Source organism: Camellia sinensis, unplaced genomic scaffold (genome assembly GCF_055761805.1).
Source record: "Camellia sinensis isolate YWXY unplaced genomic scaffold, ASM5576180v1 Unanchor1, whole genome shotgun sequence".
NCBI classification, from domain to species: Eukaryota; Viridiplantae; Streptophyta; class Magnoliopsida; order Ericales; family Theaceae; genus Camellia; species Camellia sinensis.
In genome coordinates, this window is record NW_028128987.1 from 41951177 (window position 1) to 41977409 (window position 26233).

Sequence of the window (26233 nt, forward strand, 5' to 3'; positions counted from 1 at the left end):
TTTATTTAATTTCCAAATAGATCGTTAAGGTATAGTGGTTTCTGGATTAACTTCCATTTTTAATTTTATGCAACTTTCATTTTTATTTTTATTCTACTTCCATTTTAATTAAATTTATTTTCCTATTAAACTTCCTTTTTTATTTAATTTCCAAATAGATCGTTAAGGTATAGTGGTTTCTGGATTGAACTTCCATTTTTAATTTTATGCAACTTTCATTTTTATTTTTATTCTACTTCCATTTCAATTCAATTTACTTTCCTATTAAACTTCCTTTTTTATTTAATTTCCAAATAGATCGTTAATGTATTGTGGTTTCTGGATTGAACTTCCATTTTTAATTTTATGCAAGTTTCATTTTTATTTTTATTGAACTTCATTTTTATTCAATTTACTTTTCTAATAAACTTCCTTTGTTATTTAATTTCAAAATAGATCGTTAAGGTATAGTGCTTTCTTTAATGAACTGCCATTTTTAATTTTCTGCAACTACCATTTTTATTTTTATTCTACTTCTATTTTTATTCATTTTTCTTTTCTATTAAACTTCCTTTTTTATTTAATTTCCAAATAGATCGTTAAGGTATAGTGGTTTCTGGATTGAACTACCACTTTTAATTTGGTGCAACTTTCCTTTTTATTTTTATTCTACCTCCATTTTTATTCAATTTACTTTTCTTTTAAACTTCCTTTTTTATTTAATTTCCAAATAGATCGTTAAGGTGTAGTGGTTTCTGTATTGAACTTCCATTTTTAATTTTATGCAACTTTCATTTTTATTTATATTCTACTTCCAATTATATTCAATTTACTTTTCTATTAAACTTCCTTTTTTATTTAATTTCCAAATAGATCATTAAGGTATATTGATTTCTGGATTGAACTTCCATATTTAATTTTCTGCAACTTTCATTTTTATTTTTATTCAACTTCCATTTTTATTCAATTTACTTTTCTATTGACCTTCCTTTTTTATTTAATTTCCAAATAGATCGTTAAGGTCTAGTGGTTTCTGAAATGAACTTCCATTTTTATTTTTATTTAACTTCCTTTTTTATTTAATTTCCAAATAGATCGTTAAGGTATAGTGGTTTTTAGATTGAACTTCCATTTTTAATTTTATGCAACTTTCATTGTTATTTTTATTCAACTTTCAATATTATTCAATTTACTTTTCTATTAAACTTCCTTTTTTATTTAATTTCCAAATAGATCGTTAAGGTATAGTGGTGTCTGGATTGAACTTCCATTTTTAATTTTATTCAACTTTCATTTTTATTTTTATTCTACTTCCATTTTAATTCAATTTACTTTCCTATTAAACTTCTTTTTTTATTTAATTTCCATATAGATCGTTAAGGTATAGTGGTTTCATGAATGAACTTCCAATTTTTTTTTTATTTGACATCCTTTTCTATTCAAGTTTCTTTTCTACTCAACTTCCATTTTTATTTAATGTCCAAATTGATCGTTAAGGTATAGTGGTTTTTGGATTGAACTTCCATTTTTAATTTTATGCAACTTTCATTTTTATTTTATTCAACTTCCATTTTTATTCAATTTACTTTCCTATTAAACTTCCTTTTTTATTTAATTTCCAAATAGATCGTTAAGGTAAAGTGGTTTCTGGATTGAACTTCCATATTTAATTTTCTGCAACCTTCATTTTTATTTTTATGCAACTTCCATTTTTATTCAATTTACTTTTCTATTAAACTTCTTTTTTTATTTCATTTCCAAATAGATCGTTAAGGTATAGTGGTTTCTGGATTGAACTTCCATTTTCAATTTTATGCAGCTTTCATTTTTATTTTTATTCTACTTGCCTTTTAATTCAATTTACTTTCCTATTAAACTTCCTTTTTTATTTAATTTCCAAATAGATCGATAAGGTATAGTGGTTTCTTGAATGAACTTCCATTTTTAATTTTCTGCAACTTCCATTATTATTTTTATTTAACTCCCTTTTTCATTGAAGTTTCTTTTCTACTCAACTTCCTTTTTTATTTAATTTCCAAATAGATCGTTAAGGTATAGTGGTTTTTGGATTGAACTTCCTTCTTTAATTTTATGCGACTTTCATTTTTATTTTTATTCAACTTCCATTTTTATTCAATTTACTTTTCTACTAAACTTCATTTTTTATTTAATTTCCAAGTAGATCGTTAAGGTATAGTGGTTTCTGTATTGAACTTCCATGTTTAATTTTCTGCAACTTTCATTTTTAATTTTATTCAACTTCCATTTTTATTCAATTTACTTTTCTATTAAACTTCATTTTTTATTTAATTTCCAAATAGATCGTTAAGGTATAGTGGTTTCTGTATTGAACTTCCATATTTAATTTTCTGGAACTTTCATTTTTATTTTTATTTAACTTCCTTTTTCATTCAAGTTTCTTTTCTACTCCACTTCCTTTTTTTATTTAATTTCCAAATAGATCGTTAAGGTATAGTGGTTTTTGGATTGAACATCCATTTTTAATTTTATGCAACTTTCATTTTTATTTTTATTCAACTTTCAATTTTATTCAATTTACTTTTCTGTTAAACTTCCTTTTTTATTTAATTTCCAAATAGATCGTTAAGGTATAGTGGTTTCTGGATTGAACTTCCATTTTTAATTTTATGCAAGTTTCATTTTTATTTTTATTGAACTTCCATTTTTATTCAATTTACTTTTCTAATAAACTTCCTTTGTTATTTAATTTCCAAATAGATCGTTAAGGTATAGTGCTTTCTTGAATGAACTGCCATTTTTAATTTTCTGCAACTACCATTTTTATTTTTATTCTACTTCTATTTTTATTCATTTTTCTTTTCTATTAAACTTCCTTTTTTATTTAATTTCCAAATAGATCGTTAAGGTATAGTGGTTTCTGGATTGAACTACCACTTTTAATTTTGTGCAACTTTCCTTTTTATTTTTATTCTACTTCCATTTTTATTCAATTTACTTTTCTTTTAAACTTCCTTTTTTATTTAATTTCCAAATAGATCGTTAAGGTGTAGTGGTTTCTGTATTGAACTTCCATTTTTATTTATATTCTACTTCCAATTATATTCAATTTACTTTTCTATTAAACTTCCTTTTTTATTTAATTTCCAAATAGATCGTTAAGGTATAGTGATTTCTGGATTGAACTTCCATATTTAATTTTGTGCAACTTTCATTTTTATTTTTATTCAACTTCCATTTTTATTCAATTTACTTTTCTATTGACCTTCCTTTTTTATTTAATTTCCAAATAGATCGTTAAGGTCTAGTGGTTTTTGAAATGAACTTCCATTTTTAATTTTTTGCAACTTCCATTTTTATTTTTATTTAACTTCCTTTTTTATTCAAGTTTCTTTTCTACTCGACTTCCTTTTTTATTTAATTTCCAAATAGATCGTTAAGGTATAGTGGTTTTTAGATTGAGCTTCCACTTTTAATTTTATGCAACTTTCATTGTTATTTTTATTCAACTTTCAATATTATTCAATTTACTTTTCTATAAAACTTCCTTTTTTATTTAATTTCCAAATAAATCGTTAAGGTATTGTGGTTTCTGGATTGAACTTCCATTTTTAATTTTATGCAACTTTCATTTTTATTTTTATTCTACTTCCATTTTAATTCAATTTACTTTCCTATTAAACTTCCTTTTTTATTTAATTTCCATATAGATCGTTAAGGTATAGTGGTTTCATGAATGAACTTCCAATTTTTTTTTTATTTGACTTCCTTTTCTATTCAAGTTTCTTTTCTACTCAACTTCCATTTTAATTTAATGTCCAAATTGATCGTTAAGGTATAGTGGTTTTTGGATTGAACTTCCATTTTTAATTTTATGCAACTTTCATTTTTATTTTACTCAACTTTCATTTTTATTCAATTTACTTTCCTATTAAACTTCCTTTTTTATTTAATTTCCAAATAGATCGTTAAGGTAAAGTGGTTTCTGGATTGAACTTCCATATTTAATTTTCTGCAACCTTCATTTTTATTTTTATTCAACTTCCATTTTTATTCAATTTACTTTTCTATTAAACTTCTTTTTTTATTTAATTTCCAAATAGATCGTTAAGGTATAGTGGTTTCTGGATTGAACTTCCATTTTCAATTTTATGCAGCTTTCATTTTTATTTTTATTCTACTTGCCTTTTAATTCAATTTACTTTCCTATTAAACTTCCTTTTTTATTTAATTTCCAAATAGATCGATACGGTATAGTGGTTTCTTGAATGAACTTCCATTTTTAATTTTCTGCAACTTCCATTATTATTTTTATTTAACTCCCTTTTTCATTCAAGTTTCTTTTCTACTCAACTTCCTTTTTTATTTAATTTCCAAATAGATCGTTAAGGTATAGTGGTTTTTGGATTGAACTTCCTTCTTTAATTTTATGCGACTTTCATTTTTATTTTTATTCAACTTCCATTTTTATTCAATTTACTTTTCTACTAAACTCAATTTTTTATTTAATTTCCAAGTAGATCGTTAAGGTATAGTGGTTTCTGGATTGAACTTCCATGTTTAATTTTCTGCAACTTTCATTTTTAATTTTATTCAACTTCCATTTTTATTCAATTTACTTTTCTATTGAACTTCCAAATTTAATTTTCTGGAACTTTCATTTTTATTTTTATTTAACTTCCTTTTTCATTCAAGTTTCTTTTCTACTCCACTTCCTTTTTTTATTTAATTTCCAAATAGATCGTTAAGGTATAGTGGTTTTTGGATTGAACATCCATTTTTAATTTTATGCAACTTTCATTTTTATTTTTATTCAACTTTCAATTTTATTCAATTTACTTATCTGTTAAACTTCCTTTTTTATTTAATTTCCAAATAGATCGTTAAGGTATAGTGGTTTCTGGATTGAACTTCCATTTTTAATTTTTTGCAACTTTCATTTATATTTTTATTCTACTTCCATTTTAATTCAATTTACTTTCCTATTAAACTTCCTTTTTTATTTAATTTCCAAATAGATCGTTAAGGTATAGTGGTTTCTGGATTGAACTTCCATTTTTAATTTTATGCGAGTTTCATTTTTATTTTTATTGAACTTCCATTTTTATTCAATTTACTTTTCTAATAAACTTCCTTTGTTATTTAATTTCCAAATAGATCGTTAAGGTATAGTGCTTTCTTGAATGAACTGCCATTTTTAATTTTCTGCAACTACCATTTTTATTTTTATTCTACTTCTATTTTTAATCATTTTTCTTTTCTATTAAACTTCCTTTTTTATTTAATTTCCAAATAGATCGTTAAGGTATATTGGTTTCTGGATTGAACTACCACTTTTAATTTTGTGCGACTTTCCTTTTTATTTTTATTCTACTTCCATTTCTATACAATTTACTTTTCTATTAAACGTCCATTTTTATTTAATTTCCAAATAGATCGTTAAGGTATAGTGATTTCTGGATTGAACTTCCATATTTAATTTTCTGCAACTTTCATTTTTATTTTTATTCAACTTCCATTTTTATTCAATTTACATTTCTATTAACTTTCCTTTTTCATTTAATTTCCAAATAGATCGTTAAGGTATAGTGGTTTTTAGATTGAACTTCCATTTTTAATTTTATGCAACTTTCATTTTCATTTTTATTTTTATTCAACTTTCAATTTTATTCAATTTACTTTTCTATTAAACTTCCTTTTTTATTTAATTTCCAAATAGATCGTTAAGGTCTAGTGGTTTCTGAAATGAACTTCCATTTTTAATTTTCTGCAACTTCCATTTTTATTTTTATTTAACTTCCTTTTTTATTCAAGTTTCTTTTCTACTCGACTTGCTTTTTTATTTAATTTCCAAATAGATCGTTAAGGTATAGTGGTTTTTAGATTGAACTTCCATTTTTAATTTTATGCAACTTTCATTGTTATTTTTATTCAACTTTCAACGTTATTCAATTTACTTTTCTGTTAAACTTCCTTTTTTATTTAATTTCCAAATAGATCGTTAAGGTATAGTGGTTTCTGTATTGAACTTCCATTTTTAATTTTATGCAACTTTCATTTTTATTTTTATTCTACTTCCATTTTAATTCAATTTACTTTCCTATTAAACTTCCTTTTTTATTTAATTTCCATATAGATCGTTAAGGTATAGTGGTTTCATGAATGAACTTCCAATTTTTTTTTTTTATTTGACTTCCTTTTCTATTCAAGTTTCTTTTCTACTCAACTTCCATTTTTATTTAATGTCCAAATTGATCGTTAAGGTATAGTGGTTTTTGGATTGAACTTCCATTTTTAATTTTATGCAACTTTCATTTTTATTTTATTCAACTTCCATTTTTATTCAATTTACTTTCCTATTAAACTTCCTTTTTTATTTAATTTCCAAATAGATCGTTAAGGTAAAGTGGTTTCTGGATTGAACTTCCATATTTAATTTTCTGCAACCTTCATTTTTATTTTTATTGAACTTCCATTTTTATTCAATTTACTTTTCTATTAAACTTCTTTTTTTATTTAATTTCCAAATAGATCGTTAAGGTATAGTGGTTTCTGGATTCAACTTCCATTTTCAATTTTATGCAGCTTTCATTTTTATTTTTATTCTACTTCCCTTTTAATTCAATTTACTTTCCAATTAAACTTTCTTTTTTATTTAGTTTCCAAATAGATCGATAAGGTATAGTGGTTTCTTGAATGAACTTCCATTTTTAATTTTCTGCAACTTCGATTATTATTTTTATTTAACTCCCTTTTTCATTCAAGTTTCTTTTCTACTCAACTTCCTTTTTTATTTAATTTTCAAATAGATCGTTAAGGTATAGTGGTTTTTGGATTGAACTTCCTTCTTTAATTTTATGCGACTTTCATTTTTATTTTTATTCAACTTCCATTTTTATTCAATTTACTTTTCTACTAAACTTCATTTTTTATTTAATTTCCAAGTAGATCGTTAAGGTATAGTGGTTTCTGGATTGAACTTCCATGTTTAATTTTCTGCAACTTTCATTTTTAATTTTATTCAACTTCCATTTTTATTCAATTTACTTTTCTATTAAACTTCATTTTTTATTTAATTTCCAAATAGATCGTTAAGGTATAGTGGTTTCTGTATTGAACTTCCATATTTAATTTTCTGGAACTTTCATTGTTATTTTTATTTAACTTCCTTTTTCATTCAAGTTTCTTTTCTACTCGACTTCCTTTTTTTATTTAATTTCCAAATAGATCGTTAAGGGATAGTGCTTTTTGGATTGAACATCCATTTTTAATTTTATGCAACTTTCATTTTTATTATTATTCAACTTTCATTTTTATTCAATTTACTTTTCTATTAAACTTCCTTTTTTATTTAATTTCCGAATATATCGTTAAGGTATAGTGGTTTCTGGATTGAACTTCCATTTTTAATTTTACGCAACTTTCATTTTTATTTTTATTCTACTTCTATTTTAATTCAATTTACTTTCCTACTAAACTTGCTTTTTTATTTAATTTCCAAATAGATCGTTAAGGTATAGTGGTTTCTTGAATGAACTTCCATCATTATTTTTGTTTAACTTTCTTTTTCATTCAAGTTTCTTTTCTACTCAACTTCCTTTTTTATTTAATTTCCAATTAGATCGTTAAGGTATAGTGGTTTTTGGATAGAACTTCCATCTTTAATTTTATGCAACTTTCATTTTTATTTTTATTCAACTTCCATTTTTATTCAATTTACTTTTCTACTAAACTTCATTTTTTATTTAGTTTCCAAGTAGATCGTTAAGGTATAGTGGTTTCTGGATTGAACTTCCATGTTTAATTTTCTACAACTTACATTTTTAATTTTAGTCAACTTCCATTTTTATTCAATTTACTTTTCTATTAAACTTTATTATTTATTTAATTTCCAAATAAATCGTTAAGGTATAGTGGTTTCTGTATTGAACTTCCATATTTAACTTTCTGGAACTTTAATTTTTATTTTTATATAACTTCCTTTTTCATTCAAGTTTCTTTTCTACTCAACTTTCATTTTTATTTAATTTCCAAATTGATCGTTAAGGTATAGTGGTTTTTAGATTGAACTTCCATTTTTAATTTTATGCAACTTTCATTTTTATTTTTATTCAACTTTCATTTTTATTCAATTTACTTTTCTATTAAACTTCCTTTTTTATTTAATTTCCAAATAGATCGTTAAGGTATTGTGGTTTCTGGATTGAACTTTCGTTTTTAATTTTACGCAACTTTCATTTTTATTTTTATTCTACTTCAATTTTAATTCAATTTACTTTCCTACTAAACTTGCTTTTTTATTTAATTTCCAAATAGGTCGTTAAGGTATGGTTGTTTCTGGATTGAACTTCCATTTTTGATTTTATGCAAGTTTCATTTTTATTTTTATTCAACTTCTATTTTTATTCAATTTACTTTTCTATTAAACTTCCTTTTTTCTTTAATTTCCAAATAGATTGTTAAGGTGTAGTGGTTTCTGGATTGAACTTCTCTTTTTAATTTTATGCAACTTTCATTTTTATTTTTATTCTACTTCCATTTTTAGTCAATTTACTTTTCTATTAAACTTTCTTTTTTATTTAATTCCCATACAGATCGTTAAGGTATAGTGGTTTCTTGAATGAACTTCCAATTTTATTTTTATTTAACTTCCTTTTCTATTCAAGTTTTTTTCTACTCAACCTCCATTTTTACTTAATTTCCAAATTGATCGTTAAGGTATAGTGGTTTTTGGATTGAACTTCCATTTTTAATTTTATGCCACTTTCATTTTTATTTTATTCAACTTCCATTTTTATTCAATTTACTTTCCTATTAAACTTCCTTTTTTATTTAATTTCCAAATAGATCGTTAAGCTAAAGTGGTTTCTGGATTGAACTTCCATATTTAATTTTCTGCAACTTTCATTTTTATTTTGATTCAACTTCCATTTTATTCAATTTACTTTTCTATTAAACTTCTTTTTTAATTTAATTTCCAAATAGATCGTTAAGGTATAGTGGTTTCTGGATTGAACTTCCATTTTTAATTTTATGCAACTTTCATTTTTATTTTTATTCTTCTTCAATTTTAATTCAATTTACTTTTTTATTAAACTTCCTTTTTTATTTAATTTCCAAATAGATCGTTAAGGTATAGTGGTTTTTTGAATGAACTTCCATCATTTTTTTTGTTCAACTTTCTTTTTCATTCAAGTTTCTTTTCTACTCAACTTCCTTTTTTATTTAATTTCCAATTAGATCGTTAAGGTATAGTGGTTTTTGGATAGAACTTCCATCTTTAATTTTATGCAACTTTCATTTTTATTTTTATTCAACTTCCATTTTTATTCAATTTACTTTTCTACTAAACTTCATTTTTTATTTAGTTTCCAAGTAGATCGTTAAGGTATAGTGGTTTCTGGATTGAACTTCCATGTTTAATTTTCTACAACTTACATTTTTAATTTTATTCAACTTCCATTTTTATTCAATTTACTTTTCTATTAAACTTTATTATTTATTTAATTTCCAAATAAATCGTCAAGGTATAGGGGTTTCTGTATTGAACTTCCATATTTAACTTTCTGGAACTTTAATTTTTATTTTTATTTAACTTCCTTTTTCATTCAAGTTTCTTTTCTACTCAACTTCCTTTTTTATTTAATTTCCAAATAGATCGTTAAGGTATAGTGGTTTTTAGATTGAACTTCCATTTTTAATTTTATGCAACTTTCATTTTTATTTTTATTCAACTTTCATTTTTATTCAATTTACTTTTCTATTAAACTTCCTTTTTTATTTAATTTCCAAATAGATCGTTAAGGTATTGTGGTTTCTGGATTGAACTTTCGTTTTTAATTTTACGCAACTTTCATTTTTATTTTTATTCTACTTCTATTTTAATTCAATTTACTTTCCTACTAAACTTGCTTTTTTATTTAATTTCCAAATAGATCGTTAAGGTATAGTGGTTTTTGGATAGAACTTCCATCTTTAATTTTATGCAACTTTCATTTTTATTTTTATTCAACTTCCATTTTTATTCAATTTACTTTTCTACTAAACTTCATTTTTTATTTAGTTTCCAAGTAGATCGTTAAGGTATAGTGGTTTCTGGATTGAACTTCCATGTTTAATTTTCTACAACTTACATTTTTAATTTTATTCAACTTCCATTTTTATTCAATTTACTTTTCTATTAAACTTTATTATTTATTTAATTTCCAAATAAATCGTTAAGGTATAGTGGTTTCTGTATTGAACTTCCATATTTAACTTCCTGGAACTTTAATTTTTATTTTTATTTAACTTCCTTTTTCATTCAAGTTTCTTTTCTACTCAACTTCCTTTTTTATTTAATTTCCAAATAGATCGTTAAGGTATAGTGGTTTTTGGATTGAACTTCCTTCTTTAATTTTATGCGACTTTCATTTTTATTTTTATTCAACTTCCATTTTTATTCAATTTACTTTTCTACTAAACTTCATTTTTTATTTAATTTCTAAGTAGATCGTTAAGGTATAGTGGTTTCTGGATTAAACTTCCATGTTTAATTTTCTGCAACTTTCATTTTTAATTTTATTCAACTTCCATTTTTATTCAATTTACTTTTCTATTAAACTTCATTTTTTATTTAATTTCCAAATAGATCGTTAAGGTATAGTGGTTTCTGTATTGAACTTCCATATTTAATTTTCTGGAACTTTCATTTTTATTTTTATTTAACTTCCTTTTTCATTCAAGTTTCTTTTCTACTCCACTTCCTTTTTTTATTTAATTTCCAAATAGATCGTTAAGGTATAGTGGTTTTTGGATTGAACATCCATTTTTAACTTTATGCAACTTTCATTTTTATTTTTATTCAACTTTCATTTTTATTCAATTTACTTTTCTATTAAACTTCCTTTTTTATTTAATTTCCAAATAGATCGTTAAGGTATTGTGGTTTCTGGATTGAACTTTCGTTTTTAATTTTACGCAACTTTTATTTTTATTTTTATTCTACTTCTATTTTAATTCAATTTACTTTCCTACTAAACTTGCTTTTTTATTTAATTTCCAAATAGATCGTTAAGGTATGGTTGTTTCTGGATTGAACTTCCATTTTTGATTTTATGCACGTTTCATTTTTATTTTTATTCAATTTCCATTTTTATTCAATTTACTTTTCTATTAAACTTCCTTTTTTCTTTAATTTCCAAATAGATCGTTAAGGTGTAGTGGTTTCTGGATTGAACTTCCCATTTTAATTTTATGCAACTTTCATTTTTATTTTTATTCTACTTCCATTTTTAGTCAATTTACTTTTCTATTAAACTTTCTTTTTTATTTAATTCCCATACAGATCGTTAAGGTATAGTGGTTTCTTGAATGAACTTCCAATTTTATTTTTATTTAACTTCCTTTTCTATTCAAGTTTCTTTTCTACTCAACTTCCATTTTTACTTAATTTCCAAATTGATCGTTAAGGTATAGTGGTTTTTGGATTGAACTTCCATTTTTAATTTTATGCCACTTTCATTTTTATTTTATTCAACTTCCATTTTTATTCAATTTACTTTCCTATTAAACTTCCTTTTTTATTTAATTTCCAAATAGATCGTTAAGCTAAAGTGGTTTCTGGATTGAACTTCCATATTTAATTTTCTGCAACTTTCATTTTTATTTTGATTCAACTTCCATTTTATTCAATTTACTTTTCTATTAAACTTCTTTTTTTATTTAATTTCCAAATAGATCGTTAAGGTATAGTGGTTTCTGGATTGAACTTCCATTTTTAATTTTATGCAACTTTCATTTTTATTTTTATTCTACTTCCATTTTAATTCAATTTACTTTTTTATTAAACTTCCTTTTTTATTTAATTTCCAAATAGATCGTTAAGGTATAGTGGTTTCTTGAATGAACTTCCATCATTATTTTTATTTAACTTTCTTTTTCATTCAAGTTTCTTTTCTACTCAACTTCCTTTTTTATTTAATTTCCAATTAGATCGTTAAGGTATAGTGGTTTTTGGATAGAACTTCCATCTTTAATTTTATGCAACTTTCATTTTTATTTTTATTCAATTTACTTTTCTACTAAACTTCATTTTTTATTTAGTTTCCAAGTAGATCGTTAAGGTATAGTGGTTTCTGGATTGAACTTCCATGTTTAATTTTCTACAACTTACATTTTTAATTTTATTCAACTTCCATTTTTATTCAATTTACTTTTCTATTAAACTTTATTATTTATTTAATTTCCAAATAAATCGTTAAGGTATAGTGGTTTCTGTATTGAACTTCCATATTTAACTTTCTGGAACTTTAATTTTTATTTTTATTTAACTTCCTTTTTCATTCAAGTTTCTTTTCTACTCAACTTCCTTTTTTATTTAATTTCCAAATAGATCGTTAAGGTATAGTGGTTTTTAGATTGAACTTCCATTTTTAATTTTATGCAACTTTCATTTTTATTTTTATTCAACTTTCATTTTTATTCAATTTACTTTTCTGTTAAACTTCCTTTTTTATTTAATTTCCAAATAGATCGTTAAGGTATAGTGGTTTCTGGATTGAACTTCCATTTGTAATTTTATGTAACTTTCATTTTTATTTTTGTTCTACTTCCATTTTAATTCAATTTACTTTCCTATTGAACTTCCTTTTTTATTTAATTTCCAAATTGATCGTTAAGGTATTGTGGTTTCTGGATTCAACTTCCATTTTTAATTTTATGCAAGTTTCATTTTTATTTTTATTCAACTTCTATTTTTATTCAATTTACTTTTCTACTAAACTTCATTTTTTATTTAGTTTCCAAGTAGATCGTTAAGGTATAGTGGTTTCTGGATTGAACTTCCATGTTTAATTTTCTACAACTTACATTTTTAATTTTATTCAACTTCCATTTTTATTCAATTTACTTTTCTATTAAACTTTATTATTTATTTAATTTCCAAATAAATCGTTAAGGTATAGTGGTTTCTGTATTGAACTTCCATATTTAACTTCCTGGAACTTTAATTTTTATTTTTATTTAACTTCCTTTTTCATTCAAGTTTCTTTTCTACTCAACTTCCTTTTTTATTTAATTTCCAAATAGATCGTTAAGGTATAGTGGTTTTTGGATTGAACTTCCTTCTTTAATTTTATGCGACTTTCATTTTTATTTTTATTCAACTTCCATTTTTATTCAATTTACTTTTCTACTAAACTTCATTTTTTATTTAATTTCTAAGTAGATCGTTAAGGTATAGTGGTTTCTGGATTGAACTTCCATGTTTAATTTTCTGCAACTTTCATTTTTAATTTTATTCAACTTCCATTTTTATTCAATTTACTTTTCTATTAAACTTCATTTTTTATTTAATTTCCAAATAGATCGTTAAGGTATAGTGGTTTCTGTATTGAACTTCCATATTTAATTTTCTGGAACTTTCATTTTTATTTTTATTTAACTTCCTTTTTCATTCAAGTTTCTTTTCTACTCCACTTCCTTTTTTTATTTAATTTCCAAATAGATCGTTAAGGTATAGTGGTTTTTGGATTGAACATCCATTTTTAACTTTATGCAACTTTCATTTTTATTTTTATTCAACTTTCATTTTTATTCAATTTACTTTTCTATTAAACTTCCTTTTTTATTTAATTTCCAAATAGATCGTTAAGGTATTGTGGTTTCTGGATTGAACTTTCGTTTTTAATTTTACGCAACTTTTATTTTTATTTTTATTCTACTTCTATTTTAATTCAATTTACTTTCCTACTAAACTTGCTTTTTTATTTAATTTCCAAATAGATCGTTAAGGTATGGTTGTTTCTGGATTGAACTTCCATTTTTGATTTTATGCACGTTTCATTTTTATTTTTATTCAATTTCCATTTTTATTCAATTTACTTTTCTATTAAACTTCCTTTTTTCTTTAATTTCCAAATAGATCGTTAAGGTGTAGTGGTTTCTGGATTGAACTTCCCATTTTAATTTTATGCAACTTTCATTTTTATTTTTATTCTACTTCCATTTTTAGTCAATTTACTTTTCTATTAAACTTTCTTTTTTATTTAATTCCCATACAGATCGTTAAGGTATAGTGGTTTCTTGAATGAACTTCCAATTTTATTTTTATTTAACTTCCTTTTCTATTCAAGTTTCTTTTCTACTCAACTTCCATTTTTACTTAATTTCCAAATTGATCGTTAAGGTATAGTGGTTTTTGGATTGAACTTCCATTTTTAATTTTATGCCACTTTCATTTTTATTTTATTCAACTTCCATTTTTATTCAATTTACTTTCCTATTAAACTTCCTTTTTTATTTAATTTCCAAATAGATCGTTAAGCTAAAGTGGTTTCTGGATTGAACTTCCATATTTAATTTTCTGCAACTTTCATTTTTATTTTGATTCAACTTCCATTTTATTCAATTTACTTTTCTATTAAACTTCTTTTTTTATTTAATTTCCAAATAGATCGTTAAGGTATAGTGGTTTCTGGATTGAACTTCCATTTTTAATTTTATGCAACTTTCATTTTTATTTTTATTCTACTTCCATTTTAATTCAATTTACTTTTTTATTAAACTTCCTTTTTTATTTAATTTCCAAATAGATCGTTAAGGTATAGTGGTTTCTTGAATGAACTTCCATCATTATTTTTATTTAACTTTCTTTTTCATTCAAGTTTCTTTTCTACTCAACTTCCTTTTTTATTTAATTTCCAATTAGATCGTTAAGGTATAGTGGTTTTTGGATAGAACTTCCATCTTTAATTTTATGCAACTTTCATTTTTATTTTTATTCAATTTACTTTTCTACTAAACTTCATTTTTTATTTAGTTTCCAAGTAGATCGTTAAGGTATAGTGGTTTCTGGATTGAACTTCCATGTTTAATTTTCTACAACTTACATTTTTAATTTTATTCAACTTCCATTTTTATTCAATTTACTTTTCTATTAAACTTTATTATTTATTTAATTTCCAAATAAATCGTTAAGGTATAGTGGTTTCTGTATTGAACTTCCATATTTAACTTTCTGGAACTTTAATTTTTATTTTTATTTAACTTCCTTTTTCATTCAAGTTTCTTTTCTACTCAACTTCCTTTTTTATTTAATTTCCAAATAGATCGTTAAGGTATAGTGGTTTTTAGATTGAACTTCCATTTTTAATTTTATGCAACTTTCATTTTTATTTTTATTCAACTTTCATTTTTATTCAATTTACTTTTCTGTTAAACTTCCTTTTTTATTTAATTTCCAAATAGATCGTTAAGGTATAGTGGTTTCTGGATTGAACTTCCATTTGTAATTTTATGTAACTTTCATTTTTATTTTTGTTCTACTTCCATTTTAATTCAATTTACTTTCCTATTGAACTTCCTTTTTTATTTAATTTCCAAATTGATCGTTAAGGTATTGTGGTTTCTGGATTCAACTTCCATTTTTAATTTTATGCAAGTTTCATTTTTATTTTTATTCAACTTCCATTTTTATTCAATTTACTTTTCTGTTAAACTTCCTTTTTTATTTAATTTCCAGATAGATCGTTAAGTTATTGTGGTTTCTGGATTCAACTTCCATTTTTAATTTTATGCAAGTTTCATTTTTATTTTTATTCAACTTCCATTTTTATTCAATTTACTTTTCTATTAAACTTCTTTTTTTATTTAATTTCCAAATAGATCATTAAGGTATAGTGCTTTCTTGAATGAACTACCATTTTTAATTTTCTGTAACTACCATTTTTATTTTTATTCTACTTCCATTTTTATTCATTTTTCTTTTCTATTAAACTTCCTTTTTTTTTTAATTTCCAAATAGATCGTTAAGGTATAGTGGTTTCTGGATTGAACTTCCACTTTTAATTTTGTGCTACTTTTCTTTTTATTTTTATTCTACTTCCATTTTTATTCAATTTACTTTTCTATTAAACATCCCTTTTTATTTAATTTCCAAATAGATCGTTAAGGTATAGTGGTTTTTGGAATGAACTTCCATTTTTAATTTTCTGCAACTTCTAGTTTTATTTTTATTTAACTGCCTTTTTTATTCAAGTTTCTTTTCTACTCAACTTCCTTTTTTATTTAATTTCCAAATAGATCGTTAAGGTATAGTGGTTTTTGGATTGAACTTCCATTTTTAATTTTATGCAAATTTCATTTTTATTTTTATTCAACTTCCATTTTTATTCAATTTACTTTTCTTTTAAACTTCCTTTTTTATTTAATTTCCAAATTGATCGTTAAGGTGTAGTGGTTTCGAGATTGAACTTCCATTTTTAATTTTATGCAACTTTCATTTTTATTTATATTTTACTTCCATTTTTATTCAATTTACTTTTTTATTAAACTTCCTTTTTTTATTTAATTTCCAAATAGATCGTTAAGGTATAGTGGTTTCTGGATTGAGCTTCCATATTTAATTTTCTGCAACTTTCATTTTTATTTTTATTGAACTTCCATTTTTATTCAATTTACTTTTCTATTAAACTTCCTTTTTTATTTATTTTCCAAATAGATTGTTAAGGTATAGTGGTTTTTGAAATGAACTTCCATTTTTAATTTTCTGCAACTTCCATTTTTATTTTTATTTAACTTCCTTTTTTATTCAAGTTTCTTTTCTACTCAACTTCGTTTTTTATTTAATTTCCAAATAGATCGTTATGGTATAGTGGTTTTCGTAACGCCCTCAAAATAATAACATTAAACCCATCAATATAAACATACATTTATATACAAAAGATCCACATTTCCTCAATTCATCAGAGTACTTCATTGCAAAAGTATTACACGTTAACAACAAAGGTAAATGCCCTACGGGCTTACAGCTTTCCAAGTTAACACTTGGTTATAAAAGAGAGTATTGACTCGGTTACACATTAAGCCCTGGGCTTGAATTTACATGTAATATGTCAAAAGGAGATAAGAGAACAAAAGTCTGTCCGCCTCTAGCCTCCCAAGCTATGTCCTTGGAGGTGGCATGCTACCTGTACCTGAAATGATTTTCCCATATAGGGTGAGCCACAGCCCAGCAGAGATATACTAAACCAACTATAAACAATGCCTAGAAGATTAGCAACTGATAGATGGTCGATACTTACACTTCCATTTACATCTTATTTCAATTCCATGACAACCAAGTCTACGTTACAATTCACTTTTCATTTCTTGTTCAACTTTGGGTTTGAAAACAGGGCTCAGTACTCTGGCCAAAACATTTGGATGAGATTATAGTTTATCACTAGAACATTTTCAAAATTCACGGTGGATACACATTTTGGTGTTGTATCAATAACACATAAACTACTTTCATACTTCACAAACGATGATGATATACATTTTGGTGCTATATCAAATCAACAAACTTTGCAATAGATAAGCTTATGAGCTGTATCACTATTACAACAGATAAGCATATGAGCTATATCAATATTACCACAGATAAGCATATGAGCTATATCAATACTACAACAGATAAGCATATGAGCTATATCAACACTACAACAGATAAGCATATGAGCTATATCTACATTACAACAGATAAGCATATGAGCTATATCTACACTTCACTAGACAAGCATATGAGCTATATCTACACTTCACTAGATAAGCATATGAGCTATATCTATACTTCACTAGACAAGCTTATGAGCTATATCTATACTTCACAAAGATAAGCATATGAGCTGTATCTTCATTTCTCTAGACAAGCATATGAGCTGTCTCTACGGAGTTCATCCCCAATCTCCTCCCAATCCTATCCGGTTTAGAGGTACATCCCCCATCTCCTCCTCTATACAAGCAATGCATATAAACACAGAATCATATACACATCGATCAATACATAAAGTTAATGTATTCTATCAACCGTCTACACATAATGCATATAAACACATTGGTTATATACACAATCACTCAATACATAAAGTTAATGTATTCTATCAACCGTCATACTCTATGACACAACCAAATGATTAGTTTTAGTTTGCCTAATCAACATGCATTGTCTACAACAATCATTACTACCCTCCACCGGTAGCCCAAAGCAATTATTTCTAAGCAGGAAATAAATGCACAACTGGATAATATATCAACATTACAACTAGATGAGCAATAAAAGATGCGTCTACACTCTTTAATCCCATACATTCCGAATTTCAACATTTTCAATTCAATTCCTCGCTTTCTTCAATTAATTATATGCATTAATTGATTAAACCAATTAGGGCAAATTACCATAATTCACAAACAACCCTAATGTTCCATTTCCATCAATGTCCCAACATTAATCTCATTTCTCTATGCCTAACATGCATATAGGTTTATATATTTAAAACCCCAACTCTTGTAAAATTACACAAAGGCCCAAACTTTCTCAAAATTATCCAACAACCCCCAACATATCAAAATGCTAAAATTCAAAGACAAAGCTCATAAAGAGGAGTAGGATATCCCTACCTCGAATGATGGGACGCAATGAAGAAGATGAAGAAACGGAAATGCTCCAAATCCTAAAATTTTCAGATTAAAAGATAGCCCTCGACGATCAACACAACTTTTGTAAAGGCCCAAGGTGAGAAAACAACTCCTACTAGATCAATCCTAAGAGAGAAGTTAGGGTTTTAGTGAGAGGAGCACTCAAAATACCTTTTTGGAAAAGTAAGAGAGAGAAAAGATGTTGAAAAGTGAACAAAAAGGTCGGATCTCGGCTATATATAAAAGTCGCCCCGCTCGAGCGGCAACATCCCCACTCGAGCGTCCAATCCCCCGCTCGAGTGGCGGATGCACGCTCCCAAAACTTTTACAGACATGATGCCCGCTCGAGCGTCAAAGTCCCCGTTCGAGCGCCAGAAACATACTCCCGCTCGAGCGTCCAATCCCCTGCTCGAGCGTATACCACTGCAGACGAAATACTGGATGGGTGATTTCCCCGCTCGAGCGCCAACACCCCCGCTCGAGCGGACAAGCAACAGCAGAGTCCCGCTCGAGCGTCAAAATCGCCGCTCGAGCGAAAAGACCAAAAACTGGGCAAAGACTTTACGTTTTAAAACGCAACCAACTTATTCCCAACTTGCCCAACACAACCCAAAGCTCGAACACAAAGAGTGAGGGATAGAAAGAGGATAAGACAACAGCACCCTTACGAAACCGAATCCGGATTAATGTTAAGCACGAAAAGGAAAAACCGGGATCGCTATAGTTTTTGGATTGAACTTCAATTTTTAATTTTATGCAACTTTCATTTTTATTTTTATTCAACTTTCATTTTTATTCAATTTACTTTTCTATTAAACTTCCTTTTTTATTTAATTTCCAAATAGATCGTTAAGGTATAATGGTTTCCGGATTGAACTTCCATTTTTAATTTTATGCAACTTTCCTTTTTATTTTTATTCTACTTCCATTTTAATTCAATTTACTTTCCTATTAAACTTCCGTTTTTATTTAATTTCCAAATAGATCGTTAAGGTATATTGGTTTCTAGATTGAACTTCCATTTTTAATTTTATGCAAGTTTTATTTTTATTTTTATTCAACTTCCATTTTTATTCAATTTACTTTTCTATTAAACTTCCTTTCTTATTTAATTTCCAAATAGATCGTTAAGGTGTAATGGTTTCTGGATTGAACTTCCCTTTTTAATTTTATGCAACTTTCATTTTTATTTTTATTCTACTTCCATTTTTAGTCAATTTACTTTTCTATTAAACTTCCTTTTTTTATTTAATTTCCATATAGATCGTTAAGGTATAGTGGTTTCTTGAATGAACTTCCAATTTTATTTTTATTTAACTTCCTTTTCTATTCAAGTTTCTTTTCTACTCAACTTCCATTTTTATTTAATTTCCAAATTGATCGTTAAGGTATAGTGGTTTTTTCATTGAACTTCCATTTTGAGTTTTATGCAACTTTCATTTTTATTTTATTCAACTTCCATTTTTATTCAATTTACTTTCCTATTAAACTTCCTTTTTTATTTAATTTCCAAATAGATCGTTAAGGTAAAGTGGTTTCTGGATTGAACTTCCATATTTAATTTTCTGCAACTTTCATTTTTATTTTTATTCAACTTCCATTTTTATTCAATTTACTTTTCTATTAAACTTCATTTTTTATTTAATTTCCAAATAGATCGTTAAGGCATATTGGTTTCTGGATTGAACTTCCATTTTTAATTTTATGCAACTTTCATTTTTATTTTTATTCTACTTCCATTTTAATTCAATTTACTTTCCTATTAAACTTGTTTTTTTATTTAATTTCCAAATAGATCGTTAAGGTATAGTGGTTTCTTGAATGAACTTCCATTTTTAATTTTCTGCAACTTCCATTATTATTTTTATTTAACTTTCTTTTTTATTCAAGTTTCTTTTCTACTCAACTTCCTTTTTTATTTAATTTCCAAATAGATCGTTAAGGTATAGTGGTTTTTGGATGGAACTTCCATCTTTAATTTTATGCAACTTTCATTTTTATTTTTATTCAACTTCCATTTTTATTCAATTTACTTTCTACTAAACTTCATTTTTTATTTAATTTCCAAGTATATCGTTAAGGTATAGTGGTTTCTGAATTGAACTTCCATGTTTAATTTTCTGCAACTTTCATTTTTAATTTTATTCAACTTCCATTTTTATTCAATTTATTTTTCTATTAAACTTCATTTTTTATTTAATTTCCAAATAGATCGTTAAGGTATAGTGGTTTCTGTATTGAACTTCCATATTTAATTTTCTGGAGCTTTCATTTTTATTTTTATTTAACTTCCTTTTTCATTCAAGTTTCTTTTCTACTCAACTTCCTTTTTTATTTAATTTCCAAATAGATCGTTAAGGTATAGTGGTTTTTGGATTGAACTTCCATTTTTAATTTTATGCAACTCTCATTTTTATTTTTATTCAACTTCAATTTTTATTCAATTTACTTTTCTATTAAACTTCCTTTTTTATTTAATTTCCAAATAGATCGTTAAGGTATAGTGCTTTCTGGATTGAACTTCCATTTTTAATTTCATGTAACTTTCATTTTTATTTTTATTCTACTTCCATTTTAATTCAATTTACTTTTCTATTAAACTTCCTTTTTTATTTAATTTCCTAATAGATCGTTAAGGTATAGTGGTTTCCGGATTCAACTTCCATTTTTAATTTTATGCAAGTTTCATTTTTATTTTTATTCAACTTCCATTTTTATTCAATTTACTTTTCTATTAAACTTCCTTTTTTATTTAATTTCCAAATAGATCGTTAAGGTATAGTGCTTTCTTGAATGAACTGCCATTTTTAATTTTCTGCAACTACCATTTTTTTTTTATTCTACTTCCACTTTTATTCATTTTTCTTTTCTATTAAACTTCTTTTTTTATTTAATTTCCAAATAGGTCGTTAAGGTATAGTGGTTTCTGGATTGAACTTCCACTTTTAATTTTGTGCAACTTTTCTTTTTATTTTTATTCTATTTCAATTTTTATTCAATTTACTTTTCTATTAAACATTCTTTTTTATTTAATTTCCAAATAGATCGTTAAGGTATAGTGGTTTCTTGAATGAACTTCCATTTTTAATTTTCTGCAACTTCCATTATTATTTTTATTTAAGTTCGTTTTTCATTCAAGTTTCTTTTCTACTCAGCTTCCGTTTTTGTTTAATTTCCAAATAGATCGTTAAGGTATAGTGGTTTTTGGATTGAACTTCCATATTTAATTTTATGCGACATTCAATTTTGTTTTTATTCAACTTCCATTTTTATTCAATTTACTTTTCTACTAAACTTTATTTTTTATTTAATTTCCAAGTAGATCGTTAAGGTATAGTGGTTTCTGGATTGAACTTCCATGTTTAATTTTCTGCAACTTTCATTTTTAATTTTATTCAACTTCCATTTTTATTCAATTTACTTTTCTATTAAACTTCATTTTTTATTTAATTCCCAAATAGATCGTTAAGGTATAGTGTTTTCTGTATTGAACTTCCATATTTAATTTTCTGGAACTTTCATTTTTAATTTTATATAACTTCCTTTTTCATTCAAGTTTCTTTTCTACTCCACTTCCTTTTTTATTTAATTTTCAAATAGATCGTTAAGGTATAGTGGTTTTTGGATTGAACTTTCATTTTTAATTTTATGCAAATTTCATTTTTATTTTTATTCTACTTCCATTTTAATTCAATTTACTTTCCTATTAAACTTCCTTTTTTTATTGAATTTCCAAATAGATCGTTAAGGTATAGTGGTTTCTGGATTGAACTTCCATTTTTAATTTTATGCAAGTTCCATTTTTATTTTTATTCAACTTCCATTTTTATTCAATTTACTTTTCTATTAAACTTCCTTTTTTATTTAATTTCCAAATAGATCGTTAAGGTATAGTGTTTTCTTGAATAAACTGCAATTTTTATTTTTATTCTACTTCCATTTTTATTCATTTTTCTTTTCTATTAAACTTCTTTTTTATTTAATTTCCAAATAGATCGTTAAGGTATAGTGGTTTCTGGATTGAACTTCCACTTTTAATTTTGTGCAACTTCTCTTTTTATTTTTATTCTACTTCCATTTTTATTCAATTTACTTTTCTATTAAACGTCCTCTTTTATATAATTTCCAAATAGATCGTTATGGTATAGTGGTTTCTTGAATGAACTTCCAATTTTAATTTTCTGCAACTTCCAGTTTTATTTTTATTTAACTTCATTTTTTATTCAAGTTCCTTTTCTACTCAGCTTCCTTTTTTATTTAATTTCCAAATAGATCGTTAAGGTATAGTGGTTTTTGGATTGAACTTCCATTTTTAATTTTATGCAAATTTAATTTTTATTTTTATTCAACTTCCATTTTTATTCAATTTACTTTTCTTTTAAACTTTCTTTTTTATTTAATTTCAAAATAGATCGTTAAGGTGTAGTGGTTTCTGGATTGAACTTCCTTTTTTAATTTTATGCAACTTTCATTTTTATTTTTATTCTACTTCCATTTTTAGTCAATTTACTATTCTATTAAACTTCATTTTTTATTTAATTTCCATATAGATCGTTAAGGTATAGTGGTTTCTTGAATGAACTTCCAATTTTATTTTTATTTAACTTCCTTTTCTATTCAAGTTTCTTTTCTACTCAACTTCCTTTTTTATTTAATTTCCAAATAGATCGTTAAGGTATAGTGGTTTTTGGATTAAACTTCCATATTTAATTTTCTTCAACTTCCATTTTTATTCAATTTACTTTTCTATTAAACTTCCTTTTTTATTTAATTTCCAAATAGATCGTTAAGGTATAATGGTTTCTGGATTGAACTTCCATTTTTAATTTTATGCAACTTTCATTTTTATTTTTATTCTACTTCCATTGTAATTCAATTTACTTTCGTATTAAACTTCCTTTTTTATTTAATTTCCAAATAGATCGCTAAGGTATAGTGTTTTCTGGATTGAACATCCATTTTCAATTTTATGCGACTTTCATTTTTATTTATATTCTACTTCCATTTTTATTCAATTTACTTTTCTATTAAACTTCCTTTTTTATTTAATTTCCAAATAGATCGTTAAGGTATAGTGGTTTCTGGATTGAACTTCCATTTTTAATTTTATGCAACTTTCATTTTTATTTTTATTCTACTTCCATTTTAATTCAATTTATTTTCGTATTAAACTTCCTTTTTTATTTAATTTCCAAATAGATCGTTAAGGTATAGTGGTTTCTGGATTGAACTTCCATTTCTAATTTTCTGCAACTTTCATTTTTATTTTTATTCAACTTCCATTTTTATTCAATTTACTTTTCTATTAAACTTCCTTTTTTATTAAATTTCCAAATAGATCGTTAAGGTAAAGTGGTTTCTGAATTGAACTTCCATTTTTAATTTTATGCAACTTTCATTTTTATTTTTATTCTACTTCCATTTTAATTCAATTTACTTTCCTATTAAACTTGCTTTTTTATTTAATTTCCAAATAGATCGTTAAGGTGTAGTGGTTTCTTGAATGAACTTCCATTTTTAATTTTCTGCAACTTCCATTATTATTTTTATTTAACTTTCTTTTTCATTCAAGTTTCTTTTCTACCCAACTTCCTTTTTTATTTAATTTCCAAATAGATCGTTAAGGTATAGTGGTTTTTGGATGGAACTTCCATCTTTAATTTTATGCGACTTTCATTTTTATTTTTATTCGACTTTCATTTTTATTCAATTTACTTTTCTAATAAACTTCATTTTTTATTTAATTTCCAAGTAGATCGTTAAGGTATAGTGGTTTCTGAATTGAACTTCCATGTTTAATTTTCTGCAACTTTCATTTTTAATTTTATTCAACTTCCATTTTTATTCAATTTATTTTTCTATTAAACTTCATTTTTTATTTAATTTCCAAATAGATCGTTAAGGTATAATGGTTTCTGTATTGAACTTCCATATTTAATTTTCTGGAACTTTCATTTTTATTTTTATTTAACTTCCCTTTTCATTCAAGTTTCTTTTCTACTCAACTTCCTTTTTTATTTAATTTCCAAATAGATCGTCAAGGTATTGTGGTTTTTGGATTGAACTTCAATTTTTAATTTTATACAACTTTCATTTTTATTTTTATTCAACTTCAATTTTTATTCAATTTACTTTTCTATTAAACTTCCCTTTTTATTGAATTTCCAAATAGATCGTTAAGGTATAGTGGTTTCTGGATTGAACTTCCATTTTTAATTTCATGTAACTTTCATTTTTATTTTTATTCTACTTCCATTTTAATTCAATTTACTTTTCTATTAAACTTTCTTTTTTATTTAATTTCCAAATAGATCGTTAAGGTATAGTGCTTTGTTGAATGAACTGCCATTTTTAATTTTCTGCAACTACCATTTTTTTTATTCTACTTCCACTTTTATTCATTTTTCTTTTCTATTAAACTTCTTTTTTTATTTAATTTCCAAATAGGTCGTTAAGGTATAGTGGTTTCTGGATTGAACTTCCATTTTTAATTTTATGCAACTTTCATTTTTATTTTTATTCTACATCCCTTTTAATTCAATTTACTTTCCTATTAAACTTCCTTTTTTATTTAAATTCCAAATAGATCGTTAAGGTATAGTGGTTTCTTGAATGAACTTCCATTTTTAATTTTCTGCAACTTCCATTATTATTTTTATTTAACTTCCTTTTTCATTCAAGTTTCTTTTCTACTCAGCTTCCTTTTTTATTAAATTTCCAAATAGATCGTTATGGTATAGTGGTTTTTGTATTGAACTTCCATTTTTAATTTTATGCGACTTTCATTTTTATTTTTATTCAACTTCCATTTTTATTCAATTTACTTTTCTTTTAAACTACCTTTTTTATTTAATTTCCAAATAGATCGTTAAGGTGTAGTGGTTTCTGGACGGAACTTCCATTTTTAATTTTATGCAACTTTCATTTTTATTTATATTCTACATGCATTTTCATTCAATTTACTTTTCTATTAAACTTCCTTTTTTATTTAATTTCCAAATAGATCGTTATGGTGTAGTGGTTTCTGGATTGAACTTCCATATTTAATTTTCTGCAACTTTCATTTTTATTTTTATTCCACTTCCATTTTTATTCAATTTAATTTTCTATTAAACTTCCTTTTTTATTTAATTTCCAAATAGATCGTTAAGGTATAGCGGTTTCGGAAATGAACTTCCATTTTTAATTTTCTGCAACTTCCATTTTTATTTTTATTTAACTTCCTTTTTTATTCAAGTTTTTTTCTACTCAACTTCCTTTTTTATTTAATTTCCAAATAGATCGTTAAGGTATAGTGGTTTTTGGATTGAACTTCCATTTTTAATTTTATGCAACTTTCATTTTTGTTTTTATTCAACTTTCAATTTTCTTCAATTTACTTTTCTATTAAACTTCCTTTTTTATTTAATTTCCAAATAGATCGTTAAGGTATAGTCGTTTCTTGATTGAACTTCCATTTTTAATTTTATGCAACTTTCATTTTTATTTTTATTCTTCTTCCATTTTAGTTCAATTTACTTTCCTATTAAACTTCCTTTTTCATTTAATTTCCATATAGATCGTTAAGGTATAGTGGTTTCATGAATGAACTTCCAATTTTATTTTTATTTAACTTACTTTTCTATTCAAGTTTCTTTCCTACTCAACTTCCATTTTTAATTAATGTCCAAATTGATCGGTAAGGTATATTGGTTTTTGGATTGAACTTCCATTTTTAATTTTATGCAACTTCCATTTTTATTTTATTCAACTTCCATTTTTATTCAGTTTACTTTCCTATTAAACTTCCTTTTTTATTTAATTTCCAAATAGATCGTTAAGGTAAATTGGTTTCTGG